Genomic DNA, 15,792 nt, shown 5'->3' with positions numbered 1-15,792 from the left:
GCAGGCAGCCGGCCACTCCCGGCCACCGGGCCCTGGACACGAACCATGCCCTTTCCCCTGAGAAACAAAACTCACCAGGCCAGGTTCCTGATGTCAGTTTGCAGGAGGCACTTGGCACTCTCAAACCAGACACAGTTGCCTGTGGGGGCACCTTGCATCTGGGAGATATTCTGAACCATGCGGAATTTCAGCAGGCAGCCGGCCACTCCCGGCCACCGGGCCCTGGACACAAACCATGCCCTTTCCCCTGAGAAACAAAACTCACCAGGCCAGGTTCCTGATGTCAGTTTGCAGGAGGCACTTGGCACTCTCAAACCAGACACAGTTGCCTGTGGGGGCACCTTGCATCTGGGAGATATCCTGAACCATGCGGAATTTCAGCAGGCAGCCGGCCACTCCGGGCCACCGGGCCCTGGACACGAACGATGCCCTTTCCCCTGAGAAACAAAACTCACCAGGCCAGGTTCCTGATGTCAGTTTGCAGGAGGCACTTGGCACTCTCAAACCAGACACAGTTGCCTGTGGGGGCACCTTGCATCTGGGAGATATCCTGAACCATGCGGAATTTCAGCAGGCAGCCGGCCACTCCGGGCCACCGGGCCCTGGACACGAACCATGCCCTTTCCCCTGAGAAACAAAACTCACCAGGCCAGGTTCCTGATGTCAGTTTGCAGGAGGCACTTGGCACTCTCAAACCAGACACAGTTGCCTGTGGGGGCACCTTGCATCTGGGAGATATCCTGAAGCATGCGGAATTTCAGCAGGCAGCCAGCCACTCCGGGCCACCGGGCCCTGGACACGAACGATGCCCTTTCCCCTGAGAAACAAAACTCACCAGGCCAGGTTCCTGATGTCAGTTTGCAGGAGGCACTTGGCACTCTCAAACCAGACACAGTTGCCTGTGGGGGCACCTTGCATCTGGGAGATATCCTGAAGCATGCGGAATTTCAGCAGGCAGCCGGCCACTCCGGGCCACCGGGCCCTGGACACGAACCATGCCCTTTCCCCTGAGAAACAAAACTCACCAGGCCAGGTTCCTGATGTCAGTTTGCAGGAGGCACTTGGCACTCTCAAACCAGACACAGTTGCCTGTGGGGGCACCTTGCGTCTGGGAGATATCCTGAACCATGCGGAATTTCAGCAGGCAGCCGGCCACCCCGGGCCACCAGGCCCTGGACACGAACGATGCCCTTTCCCCTGAGAAACAAAACTCACCAGGCCAGGTTCCTGATGTCAGTTTGCAGGAGGCACTTGGCACTCTCAAACCAGACACAGTTGCCTGTGGGGGCACCTTGCATCTGGGAGATATTCTGAACCATGCGGAATTTCAGCAGGCAGCCGGCCACTCCCGGCCACCGGGCCCTGGACACGAACCATGCCCTTTCCCCTGAGAAACAAAACTCACCAGGCCAGGTTCCTGATGTCAGTTTGCAGGAGGCACTTGGCACTGTCAAACCAGACACAGTTGCCTGTGGGGGCACCTTGCATCTAGGAGATATCCTGAAGCATGCGGAATTTCAGCAGGCAGCCGGCCACTCCGGGCCACCGGGCCCTGGACACGAACCATGCCCTTTCCCCTGACAAACAAAACTCACCAGGCCAGGTTCCTGATGTCAGTTTGCAGGAGGCACTTGGCACTCTCAAACCAGACACAGTTGCCTGTGGGGGCACCTTGCATCTGGGAGATATCCTGAACCATGCGGAATTTCAGCAGGCAGCCGGCCACTCCCGGCCACCGGGCCCTGGACACGAACCATGCCCTTTCCCCTGAGAAACAAAACTCACCAGGCCAGGTTCCTGATGTCAGTTTGCAGGAGGCACTTGGCACTCTCAAACCAGACACAGTTGCCTGTGGGGGCACCTTGCATCTAGGAGATATCCTGAAGCATGCGGAATTTCAGCAGGCAACCGGCCACTCCGGGCCACCGGGCCCTGGACACGAACCATGCCCTTTCCCCTGACAAACAAAACTCACCAGGCCAGGTTCCTGATGTCAGTTTGCAGGAGGCACTTGGCACTCTCAAACCAGACACAGTTGCCTGTGGGGGCACCTTGCATCTGGGAGATATCCTGAACCATGCGGAATTTCAGCAGGCAGCCGGCCACTCCGGGCCACCGGGTCCTGGACACGAACCATGCCCTTTCCCCTGAGAAACAAAACTCACCAGGCCAGGTTCCTGATGTCAGTTTGCAGGAGGCACTTGGCACTCTCAAACCAGACACAGTTGCATGTGGGGGCACCTTGCATCTGGGAGATATCCTGAACCATGCGGAATTTCAGCAGGCAGCCGGCCACTCCGGGCCACCGGGCCCTGGACACGAACGATGCCCTTTCCCCTGAGAAACAAAACTCACCAGGCCAGGTTCCTGATGTCAGTTTGCAGGAGGCACTTGGCACTCTCAAACCAGACACAGTTGCCTGTGGGGGCACCTTGCATCTGGGAGATATCCTGAACCATGCGGAATTTCAGCAGGCAGCCGGCCACTCCGGGCCACCGGGCCCTGGACACGAACCATGCCCTTTCCCCTGAGAAACAAAACTCACCAGGCCAGGTTCCTGATGTCAGTTTGCAGGAGGCACTTGGCACTGTCAAACCAGACACAGTTGCATGTGGGGGCACCTTGCATCTGGGAGATATCCTGAAGCATGCGGAATTTCAGCAGGCAGCCGGCCACTCCGGGCCACCGGGCCCTGGACACGAACGATGGCCTTTCCCCTGAGAAACAAAACTCACCAGGCCAGGTTCCTGATGTCAGTTTGCAGGAGGCACTTGGCACTCTCAAACCAGACACAGTTGCCTGTGGGGGCACCTTGCATCTGGGAGATATCCTGAACCATGCGGAATTTCAGCAGGCAGCCGGCCACTCCCGGCCACCGGGCCCTGGACACGAACGATGGCCTTTCCCCTGAGAAATAAAACTCACCAGGCCAGGTTCCTGATGTCAGTTTGTAGGAGGCACTTGGCACTGTCAAACCAGACACAGTTACCTGTGGGGGCACCTTGCATCTGGGAGATATCCTGAAGCATGCGGAATTTCAGCAGGCAGCCGGCCACTCCGGGCCACCGGGCCCTGGACACGAACCATGCCCTTTCCCCTGAGAAACAAAACTCACCAGGCCAGGTTCCTGATGTCAGTTTGCAGGAGGCACTTGGCACTCTCAAACCAGACACAGTTGCCTGTGGGGGCACCTTGCATCTGGGCGATATCCTGAAGCATGCGGAATTTCAGCAGGCAGCCCGCCACTCCGGGCCACCGGGCCCTGGACACGAACGATGGCCTTTCCCCTGAGAAACAAAACTCACCAGGCCAGGTTCCTGATGTCAGTTTGCAGGAGGCACTTGGCACTCTCAAACCAGACACAGTTGCCTGTGGGGGCACCTTGCATCTGGGAGATATCCTGAACCATGCGGAATTTCAGCAGGCAGCCGGCCACTCCGGGCCACCGGGCCCTGGACACGAACGATGCCCTTTCCCCTGAGAAACAAAACTCACCAGGCCAGGTTCCTGATGTCAGTTTGCAGGAGGCACTTGGCACTCTCAAACCAGACACAGTTGCCTGTGGGGGCACCTTGCATCTGGGAGATATCCTGAAGCATGCGGAATTTCAGCAGGCAGCCGGCCACTCCGGGCCACCGGGCCCTGGACACGAACCATGCCCTTTCCCCTGACAAACAAAACTCACCAGGCCAGGTTCCTGATGTCAGTTTGCAGGAGGCACTTGGCACTCTCAAACCAGACACAGTTGCCTGTGGGGGCACCTTGCATCTGGGAGATATCCTGAACCATGCGGAATTTCAGCAGGCAGCCAGCCACTCCGGGCCACCGGGCCCTGGACACGAACTATGCCCTTTCCCCTGAGAAACAAAACTCACCAGGCCAGGTTCCTGATGTCAGTTTGCAGGAGGCACGTGGCACTGTCAAACCAGACACAGTTGCCTGTGGGGGCACCTTGCATCTGGGAGATATCCTGAACCATGCGGAATTTCAGCAGGCAGCCAGCCACTCCGGGCCACCGGGCCCTGGACACGAACCATGCCCTTTCCCCTGAGAAACAAAACTCACCAGGCCAGGTTCCTGATGTCAGTTTGCAGGAGGCACTTGGCACTGTCAAACCAGACACAGTTGCATGTGGGGGCACCTTGCATCTGGGAGATATCCTGAAGCATGCGGAATTTCAGCAGGCAGCCGGCCACTCCGGGCCACCGGGCCCTGGACACGAACGATGGCCTTTCCCCTGAGAAACAAAACTCACCAGGCCAGGTTCCTGATGTCAGTTTGCAGGAGGCACTTGGCACTCTCAAACCAGACACAGTTGCCTGTGGGGGCACCTTGCATCTGGGAGATATTCTGAACCATGCGGAATTTCAGCAGGCAGCCGGCCACTCCCGGCCACCGGGCCCTGGACACGAACCATGCCCTTTCCCCTGAGAAACAAAACTCACCAGGCCAGGTTCCTGATGTCAGTTTGCAGGAGGCACTTGGCACTGTCAAACCAGACACAGTTGCCTGTGGGGGCACCTTGCATCTAGGAGATATCCTGAAGCATGCGGAATTTCAGCAGGCAGCCCCCCACTCCGGGCCACCAGGGCCTGGACACGAACCATGCCCTTTCCCCTGAGAAACAAAACTCACCAGGCCAGGTTCCTGATGTCAGTTTGCAGGAGGCACTTGGCACTCTCAAACCAGACACAGTTGCCTGTGGGGGCACCTTGCATCTGGGAGATATCCTGAAGCATGCGGAATTTCAGCAGGCAGCCGGCCACTCCGGGCCACCGGGCCCTGGACACGAACGATGCCCTTTCCCCTGAGAAACAAAACTCACCAGGCCAGGTTCCTGATGTCAGTTTGCAGGAGGCACTTGGCACTCTCAAACCAGACACAGTTGCCTGTGGGGGCACCTTGCATCTGGGAGATATCCTGAAGCATGCGGAATTTCAGCAGGCAGCCGGCCACTCCGGGCCACCGGGCCCTGGACACGAACGATGCCCTTTCCCCTGAGAAACAAAACTCACCAGGCCAGGTTCCTGATGTCAGTTTGCAGGAGGCACTTGGCACTCTCAAACCAGACACAGTTGCCTGTGGGGGCACCTTGCATCTGGGAGATATCCTGAAGCATGCGGAATTTCAGCAGGCAGCCGGCCACTCCGGGCCACCGGGCCCTGGACACGAACGATGGCCTTTGCCCTGAGAAACAAAACTCACCAGGCCAGGTTCCTGATGTCAGTTTGCAGGAGGCACTTGGCACTCTCAAACCAGACACAGTTGCCTGTGGGGGCACCTTGCATCTGGGAGATATCCTGAAGCATGCGGAATTTCAGCAGGCAGCCGGCCACTCCGGGCCACCGGGCCCTGGACACGAACCATGCCCTTTCCCCTGAGAAACAAAACTCACCAGGCCAGGTTCCTGATGTCAGTTTGCAGGAGGCACTTGGCACTCTCAAACCAGACACAGTTGCCTGTGGGGGCACCTTGCATCTGGGAGATATCCTGAAGCATGCGGAATTTCAGCAGGCAGCCGGCCGCTCTGGGCCACCGGGCCCTGGACACAAACGATGGCCTTTCTCCTGAGAAACAAAACTCACCAGGCCAGGTTCCTGATGTCAGTTTGCAGGAGGCACTTGGCACTGTCAAACCAGACACAGTTGCCTGTGGGTGCTCCTTGCATCTGGGAGATATCCTGAACCATGCGGAATTTCAGCAGGCAGCCGGCCACTCCGGGCCACCGGGCCCTGGACACGAACCATGCCCTTTCCCCTGAGAAACAAAACTCACCAGGCCAGGTTCCTGATGTCAGTTTGCAGGAGGCACTTGGCACTCTCAAACCAGACACAGTTGCCTGTGGGGGCACCTTGCATCTGGGAGATATCCTGAACCATGCGGAATTTCAGCAGGCAGCCGGCCACTCCGGGCCACCAGGCCCTGGACACAAACCATGCCCTTTGCCCTGAGAAACAAAACTCACCAGGCCAGGTTCCTGATGTCAGTTTGCAGGAGGCACTTGGCACTCTCAAACCAGACACAGTTGCCTGTGGGGGCACCTTGCATCTGGGAGATATCCTGAACCATGCGGAATTTCAGCAGGCAGCCGGCCACTCCGGGCCACCGGGCCCTGGACACGAACCATGCCCTTTCCCCTGAGAAACAAAACTCACCAGGCCAGGTTCCTGATGTCAGTTTGCAGGAGGCACTTGGCACTGTCAAACCAGACACAGTTGCATGTGGGGGCACCTTGCATCTGGGAGATATCCTGAAGCATGCGGAATTTCAGCAGGCAGCTGGCCACTCCGGGCCACCGGGCCCTGGACACGAACGATGGCCTTTCCCCTGAGAAACAAAACTCACCAGGCCAGGTTCCTGATGTCAGTTTGCAGGAGGCACTTGGCACTCTCAAACCAGACACAGTTGCCTGTGGGGGCACCTTGCATCTGGGAGATATCCTGAACCATGCGGAATTTCAGCAGGCAGCCGGCCACTCCCGGCCACCGGGCCCTGGACACGAACGATGCCCTTTCCCCTGAGAAATAAAACTCACCAGGCCAGGTTCCTGATGTCAGTTTGTAGGAGGCACTTGGCACTGTCAAACCAGACACAGTTACCTGTGGGGGCACCTTGCATCTGGGAGATATCCTGAAGCATGCGGAATTTCAGCAGGCAGCCGGCCACTCCGGGCCACCGGGCCCTGGACACGAACCATGCCCTTTCCCCTGAGAAACAAAACTCACCAGGCCAGGTTCCTGATGTCAGTTTGCAGGAGGCACTTGGCACTCTCAAACCAGACACAGTTGCCTGTGGGGGCACCTTGCATCTGGGCGATATCCTGAACCATGCGGAATTTCAGCAGGCAGCCGGCCACTCCGGGCCACCGGGCGCTGGACACGAACGATGCCCTTTCCCCTGAGAAACAAAACTCACCAGGCCAGGTTCCTGATGTCAGTTTGCAGGAGGCACTTGGCACTCTCAAACCAGACACAGTTGCCTGTGGGGGCACCTTGCATCTGGGAGATATCCTGAACCATGCGGAATTTCAGCAGGCAGCCGGCCACTCCGGGCCACCGGGCCCTGGACACGAACCATGCCCTTTCCCCTGAGAAACAAAACTCACCAGGCCAGGTTCCTGATGTCAGTTTGCAGGAGGCACTTGGCACTCTCAAACCAGACACAGTTGCCTGTGGGGGCACCTTGCATCTGGGAGATATCCTGAACCATGCGGAATTTCAGCAGGCAGCCGGCCACTCCGGGCCACCGGGCCCTGGACACGAACCATGCCCTTTCCCCTGACAAACAAAACTCACCAGGCCAGGTTCCTGATGTCAGTTTGCAGGAGGCACTTGGCACTCTCAAACCAGACACAGTTGCCTGTGGGGGCACCTTGCATCTGGGAGATATCCTGAACCATGCGGAATTTCAGCAGGCAGCCAGCCAGTCCGGGCCACCGGGCCCTGGACACGAACTATGCCCTTTCCCCTGAGAAACAAAACTCACCAGGCCAGGTTCCTGATGTCAGTTTGCAGGAGGCACTTGGCACTCTCAAACCAGACACAGTTGCCTGTGGGGGCACCTTGCATCTGGGAGATATCCTGAACCATGCGGAATTTCAGCAGGCAGCCAGCCACTCCGGGCCACCGGGCCCTGGACACGAACCATGCCCTTTCCCCTGAGAAACAAAACTCACCAGGCCAGGTTCCTGATGTCAGTTTGCAGGAGGCACTTGGCACTGTCAAACCAGACACAGTTGCATGTGGGGGCACCTTGCATCTGGGAGATATCCTGAAGCATGCGGAATTTCAGCAGGCAGCCGGCCACTCCGGGCCACCGGGCCCTGGACACGAACGATGGCCTTTCCCCTGAGAAACAAAACTCACCAGGCCAGGTTCCTGATGTCAGTTTGCAGGAGGCACTTGGCACTCTCAAACCAGACACAGTTGCCTGTGGGGGCACCTTGCATCTGGGAGATATTCTGAACCATGCGGAATTTCAGCAGGCAGCCGGCCACTCCCGGCCACCGGGCCCTGGACACGAACCATGCCCTTTCCCCTGAGAAACAAAACTCACCAGGCCAGGTTCCTGATGTCAGTTTGCAGGAGGCACTTGGCACTCTCAAACCAGACACAGTTGCCTGTGGGGGCACCTTGCATCTAGGAGATATCCTGAAGCATGCGGAATTTCAGCAGGCAGCCGGCCACTCCGGGCCACCAGGCCCTGGACACGAACCATGCCCTTTCCCCTGAGAAACAAAACTCACCAGGCCAGGTTCCTGATGTCAGTTTGCAGGAGGCACTTGGCACTCTCAAACCAGACACAGTTGCCTGTGGGGGCACCTTGCATCTGGGAGATATCCTGAACCATGCGGAATTTCAGCAGGCAGCCGGCCACTCCGGGCCACCAGGCCCTGGACACGAACCATGCCCTTTGCCCTGAGAAACAAAACTCACCAGGCCAGGTTCCTGATGTCAGTTTGCAGGAGGCACTTGGCACTCTCAAACCAGACACAGTTGCCTGTGGGGGCACCTTGCATCTGGGAGATATCCTGAAGCATGCGGAATTTCAGCAGGCAGCCGGCCACTCCGGGCCACCGGGCCCTGGACACGAACGATGCCCTTTCCCCTGAGAAACAAAACTCACCAGGCCAGGTTCCTGATGTCAGTTTGCAGGAGGCACTTGGCACTCTCAAACCAGACACAGTTGCCTGTGGGGGCACCTTGCATCTGGGAGATATCCTGAAGCATGCGGAATTTCAGCAGGCAGCCGGCCACTCCGGGCCACCGGGCCCTGGACACGAACGATGCCCTTTCCCCTGAGAAACAAAACTCACCAGGCCAGGTTCCTGATGTCAGTTTGCAGGAGGCACTTGGCACTCTCAAACCAGACACAGTTGCCTGTGGGGGCACCTTGCATCTGGGAGATATTCTGAACCATGCGGAATTTCAGCAGGCAGCCGGCCACTCCCGGCCACCGGGCCCTGGACACGAACCATGCCCTTTCCCCTGAGAAACAAAACTCACCAGGCCAGGTTCCTGATGTCAGTTTGCAGGAGGCACTTGGCACTGTCAAACCAGACACAGTTGCCTGTGGGGGCACCTTGCATCTAGGAGATATCCTGAAGCATGCGGAATTTCAGCAGGCAGCCGGCCACTCCGGGCCACCAGGCCCTGGACACGAACCATGCCCTTTCCCCTGAGAAACAAAACTCACCAGGCCAGGTTCCTGATGTCAGTTTGCAGGAGGCACTTGGCACTCTCAAACCAGACACAGTTGCCTGTGGGGGCACCTTGCATCTGGGAGATATCCTGAACCATGCGGAATTTCAGCAGGCAGCCGGCCACTCCGGGCCACCAGGCCCTGGACACGAACCATGCCCTTTGCCCTGAGAAACAAAACTCACCAGGCCAGGTTCCTGATGTCAGTTTGCAGGAGGCACTTGGCACTCTCAAACCAGACACAGTTGCCTGTGGGGGCACCTTGCATCTGGGAGATATCCTGAAGCATGCGGAATTTCAGCAGGCAGCCGGCCACTCCGGGCCACCGGGCCCTGGACACGAACGATGCCCTTTCCCCTGAGAAACAAAACTCACCAGGCCAGGTTCCTGATGTCAGTTTGCAGGAGGCACTTGGCACTCTCAAACCAGACACAGTTGCCTGTGGGGGCACCTTGCATCTGGGAGATATCCTGAAGCATGCGGAATTTCAGCAGGCAGCCGGCCACTCCGGGCCACCGGGCCCTGGACACGAACGATGCCCTTTCCCCTGAGAAACAAAACTCACCAGGCCAGGTTCCTGATGTCAGTTTGCAGGAGGCACTTGGCACTCTCAAACCAGACACAGTTGCCTGTGGGGGCACCTTGCATCTGGGAGATATCCTGAAGCATGCGGAATTTCAGCAGGCAGCCGGCCACTCCGGGCCACCGGGCCCTGGACACGAACGATGGCCTTTGCCCTGAGAAACAAAACTCACCAGGCCAGGTTCCTGATGTCAGTTTGCAGGAGGCACTTGGCACTCTCAAACCAGACACAGTTGCCTGTGGGGGCACCTTGCATCTGGGAGATATCCTGAAGCATGCGGAATTTCAGCAGGCAGCCGGCCACTCCGGGCCACCGGGCCCTGGACACGAACCATGCCCTTTCCCCTGAGAAACAAAACTCACCAGGCCAGGTTCCTGATGTCAGTTTGCAGGAGGCACTTGGCACTCTCAAACCAGACACAGTTGCCTGTGGGGGCACCTTGCATCTGGGAGATATCCTGAAGCATGCGGAATTTCAGCAGGCAGCCGGCCGCTCTGGGCCACCGGGCCCTGGACACAAACGATGGCCTTTCTCCTGAGAAACAAAACTCACCAGGCCAGGTTCCTGATGTCAGTTTGCAGGAGGCACTTGGCACTGTCAAACCAGACACAGTTGCCTGTGGGTGCTCCTTGCATCTGGGAGATATCCTGAACCATGCGGAATTTCAGCAGGCAGCCGGCCACTCCGGGCCACCGGGCCCTGGACACGAACCATGCCCTTTCCCCTGAGAAACAAAACTCACCAGGCCAGGTTCCTGATGTCAGTTTGCAGGAGGGACTTGGCACTCTCAAACCAGACACAGTTGCCTGTGGGGGCACCTTGCATCTGGGAGATATCCTGAAGCATGCGGAATTTCAGCAGGCAGCCGGCCACTCCGGGCCACCAGGCCCTGGACACGAACCATGCCCTTTGCCCTGACAAACAAAACTCACCAGGCCAGGTTCCTGATGTCAGTTTGCAGGAGGCACTTGGCACTCTCAAACCAGACACAGTTGCCTGTGGGGGCACCTTGCATCTGGGAGATATCCTGAACCATGCGGAATTTCAGCAGGCAGCCGGCCACTCCCGGCCACCGGGCCCTGGACACGAACGATGGCCTTTCCCCTGAGAAATAAAACTCACCAGGCCAGGTTCCTGATGTCAGTTTGTAGGAGGCACTTGGCACTGTCAAACCAGACACAGTTACCTGTGGGGGCACCTTGCATCTGGGAGATATCCTGAAGCATGCGGAATTTCAGCAGGCAGCCGGCCACTCCGGGCCACCGGGCCCTGGACACGAACCATGCCCTTTCCCCTGAGAAACAAAACTCACCAGGCCAGGTTCCTGATGTCAGTTTGCAGGAGGCACTTGGCACTCTCAAACCAGACACAGTTGCCTGTGGGGGCACCTTGCATCTGGGCGATATCCTGAACCATGCGGAATTTCAGCAGGCAGCCGGCCACTCCGGGCCACCGGGCGCTGGACACGAACGATGCCCTTTCCCCTGAGAAACAAAACTCACCAGGCCAGGTTCCTGATGTCAGTTTGCAGGAGGCACTTGGCACTCTCAAACCAGACACAGTTGCCTGTGGGGGCACCTTGCATCTGGGAGATATCCTGAACCATGCGGAATTTCAGCAGGCAGCCGGCCACTCCGGGCCACCGGGCCCTGGACACGAACCATGCCCTTTCCCCTGAGAAACAAAACTCACCAGGCCAGGTTCCTGATGTCAGTTTGCAGGAGGCACTTGGCACTGTCAAACCAGACACAGTTGCCTGTGGGGGCACCTTGCATCTGGGAGATATCCTGAACCATGCGGAATTTCAGCAGGCAGCCGGCCACTCCGGGCCACCGGGCCCTGGACACGAACCATGCCCTTTCCCCTGACAAACAAAACTCACCAGGCCAGGTTCCTGATGTCAGTTTGCAGGAGGCACTTGGCACTCTCAAACCAGACACAGTTGCCTGTGGGGGCACCTTGCATCTGGGAGATATCCTGAACCATGCGGAATTTCAGCAGGCAGCCAGCCAGTCCGGGCCACCGGGCCCTGGACACGAACTATGCCCTTTCCCCTGAGAAACAAAACTCACCAGGCCAGGTTCCTGATGTCAGTTTGCAGGAGGCACTTGGCACTCTCAAACCAGACACAGTTGCCTGTGGGGGCACCTTGCATCTGGGAGATATCCTGAACCATGCGGAATTTCAGCAGGCAGCCAGCCACTCCGGGCCACCGGGCCCTGGACACGAACCATGCCCTTTCCCCTGAGAAACAAAACTCACCAGGCCAGGTTCCTGATGTCAGTTTGCAGGAGGCACTTGGCACTGTCAAACCAGACACAGTTGCATGTGGGGGCACCTTGCATCTGGGAGATATCCTGAAGCATGCGGAATTTCAGCAGGCAGCCGGCCACTCCGGGCCACCGGGCCCTGGACACGAACGATGGCCTTTCCCCTGAGAAACAAAACTCACCAGGCCAGGTTCCTGATGTCAGTTTGCAGGAGGCACTTGGCACTCTCAAACCAGACACAGTTGCCTGTGGGGGCACCTTGCATCTGGGAGATATTCTGAACCATGCGGAATTTCAGCAGGCAGCCGGCCACTCCCGGCCACCGGGCCCTGGACACGAACCATGCCCTTTCCCCTGAGAAACAAAACTCACCAGGCCAGGTTCCTGATGTCAGTTTGCAGGAGGCACTTGGCACTGTCAAACCAGACACAGTTGCCTGTGGGGGCACCTTGCATCTAGGAGATATCCTGAAGCATGCGGAATTTCAGCAGGCAGCCGGCCACTCCGGGCCACCAGGCCCTGGACACGAACCATGCCCTTTCCCCTGAGAAACAAAACTCACCAGGCCAGGTTCCTGATGTCAGTTTGCAGGAGGCACTTGGCACTGTCAAACCAGACACAGTTGCCTGTGGGGGCACCTTGCATCTGGGAGATATCCTGAACCATGCGGAATTTCAGCAGGCAGCCGGCCACTCCGGGCCACCAGGCCCTGGACACGAACCATGCCCTTTGCCCTGAGAAACAAAACTCACCAGGCCAGGTTCCTGATGTCAGTTTGCAGGAGGCACTTGGCACTCTCAAACCAGACACAGTTGCCTGTGGGGGCACCTTGCATCTGGGAGATATCCTGAAGCATGCGGAATTTCAGCAGGCAGCCGGCCACTCCGGGCCACCGGGCCCTGGACACGAACGATGCCCTTTCCCCTGAGAAACAAAACTCACCAGGCCAGGTTCCTGATGTCAGTTTGCAGGAGGCACTTGGCACTCTCAAACCAGACACAGTTGCCTGTGGGGGCACCTTGCATCTGGGAGATATCCTGAAGCATGCGGAATTTCAGCAGGCAGCCGGCCACTCCGGGCCACCGGGCCCTGGACACGAACGATGGCCTTTCCCCTGAGAAACAAAACTCACCAGGCCAGGTTCCTGATGTCAGTTTGCAGGAGGCACTTGGCACTCTCAAACCAGACACAGTTGCCTGTGGGGGCACCTTGCATCTGGGAGATATCCTGAAGCATGCGGAATTTCAGCAGGCAGCCGGCCACTCCGGGCCACCGGGCCCTGGACACGAACGATGGCCTTTGCCCTGAGAAACAAAACTCACCAGGCCAGGTTCCTGATGTCAGTTTGCAGGAGGCACTTGGCACTCTCAAACCAGACACAGTTGCCTGTGGGGGCACCTTGCATCTGGGAGATATCCTGAAGCATGCGGAATTTCAGCAGGCAGCCGGCCACTCCGGGCCACCGGGCCCTGGACACGAACCATGCCCTTTCCCCTGAGAAACAAAACTCACCAGGCCAGGTTCCTGATGTCAGTTTGCAGGAGGCACTTGGCACTCTCAAACCAGACACAGTTGCCTGTGGGGGCACCTTGCATCTGGGAGATATCCTGAAGCATGCGGAATTTCAGCAGGCAGCCGGCCGCTCTGGGCCACCGGGCCCTGGACACAAACGATGGCCTTTCTCCTGAGAAACAAAACTCACCAGGCCAGGTTCCTGATGTCAGTTTACATGAGGCACTTGGCACTGTCAAACCAGACACAGTTGCCTGTGGGTGCTCCTTGCATCTGGGAGATATCCTGAACCATGCGGAATTTCAGCAGGCAGCCGGCCACTCCGGGCCACCGGGCCCTGGACACGAACCATGCCCTTTCCCCTGAGAAACAAAACTCACCAGGCCAGGTTCCTGATGTCAGTTTGCAGGAGGGACTTGGCACTCTCAAACCAGACACAGTTGCCTGTGGGGGCACCTTGCATCTGGGAGATATACTGAAGCATGCGGAATTTCAGCAGGCAGCCGGCCACTCCGGGCCACCAGGCCCTGGACACGAACCATGCCCTTTGCCCTGACAAACAAAACTCACCAGGCCAGGTTCCTGATGTCAGTTTGCAGGAGGCACTTGGCACTCTCAAACCAGACACAGTTGCCTGTGGGGGCACCTTGCATCTGGGAGATATCCTGAACCATGCGGAATTTCAGCAGGCAGCCGGCCACTCCGGGCCACCGGGCCCTGGACACGAACCATGCCCTTTCCCCTGAGAAACAAAACTCACCAGGCCAGGTTCCTGATGTCAGTTTGCAGGAGGCACTTGGCACTGTCAAACCAGACACAGTTGCATGTGGGGGCACCTTGCATCTGGGAGATATCCTGAAGCATGCGGAATTTCAGCAGGCAGCCGGCCACTCCGGGCCACCGGGCCCTGGACACGAACGATGGCCTTTCCCCTGAGAAACAAAACTCACCAGGCCAGGTTCCTGATGTCAGTTTGCAGGAGGCACTTGGCACTCTCAAACCAGACACAGTTGCCTGTGGGGGCACCTTGCATCTGGGAGATATCCTGAACCATGCGGAATTTCAGCAGGCAGCCGGCCACTCCCGGCCACCGGGCCCTGGACACGAACGATGGCCTTTCCCCTGAGAAATAAAACTCACCAGGCCAGGTTCCTGATGTCAGTTTGTAGGAGGCACTTGGCACTGTCAAACCAGACACAGTTACCTGTGGGGGCACCTTGCATCTGGGAGATATCCTGAAGCATGCGGAATTTCAGCAGGCAGCCGGCCACTCCGGGCCACCGGGCCCTGGACACGAACCATGCCCTTTCCCCTGAGAAACAAAACTCACCAGGCCAGGTTCCTGATGTCAGTTTGCAGGAGGCACTTGGCACTCTCAAACCAGACACAGTTGCATGTGGGGGCACCTTGCATCTGGGCGATATCCTGAAGCATGCGGAATTTCAGCAGGCAGCCGGCCACTCCGGGCCACCGGGCCCTGGACACGAACGATGGCCTTTCCCCTGAGAAACAAAACTCACCAGGCCAGGTTCCTGATGTCAGTTTGCAGGAGGCACTTGGCACTCTCAAACCAGACACAGTTGCCTGTGGGGGCACCTTGCATCTGGGAGATATCCTGAACCATGCGGAATTTCAGCAGGCAGCCGGCCACTCCGGGCCACCGGGCCCTGGACACGAACGATGCCCTTTCCCCTGAGAAACAAAACTCACCAGGCCAGGTTCCTGATGTCAGTTTGCAGGAGGCACTTGGCACTCTCAAACCAGACACAGTTGCCTGTGGGGGCACCTTGCATCTGGGAGATATCCTGAAGCATGCGGAATTTCAGCAGGCAGCCGGCCACTCCGGGCCACCGGGCCCTGGACACGAACCATGCCCTTTCCCCTGACAAACAAAACTCACCAGGCCAGGTTCCTGATGTCAGTTTGCAGGAGGCACTTGGCACTCTCAAACCAGACACAGTTGCCTGTGGGGGCACCTTGCATCTGGGAGATATCCTGAACCATGCGGAATTTCAGCAGGCAGCCAGCCAGTCCGGGCCACCGGGCCCTGGACACGAACTATGCCCTCTCCCCTGAGAAACAAAACTCACCAGGCCAGGTTCCTGATGTCAGTTTGCAGGAGGCACTTGGCACTCTCAAACCAGACACAGTTGCCTGTGGGGGCACCTTGCATCTGGGAGATATCCTGAACCATGCGGAATTTCAGCAGGCAGCCAGCCACTCCGGG

The sequence above is a fragment of the Passer domesticus genome, chromosome 34 (assembly GCF_036417665.1).
Source record: "Passer domesticus isolate bPasDom1 chromosome 34, bPasDom1.hap1, whole genome shotgun sequence".
Taxonomy (NCBI): Eukaryota; Metazoa; Chordata; class Aves; order Passeriformes; family Passeridae; genus Passer; species Passer domesticus.
Note: the sequence above shows the minus strand (reverse complement) of the source record.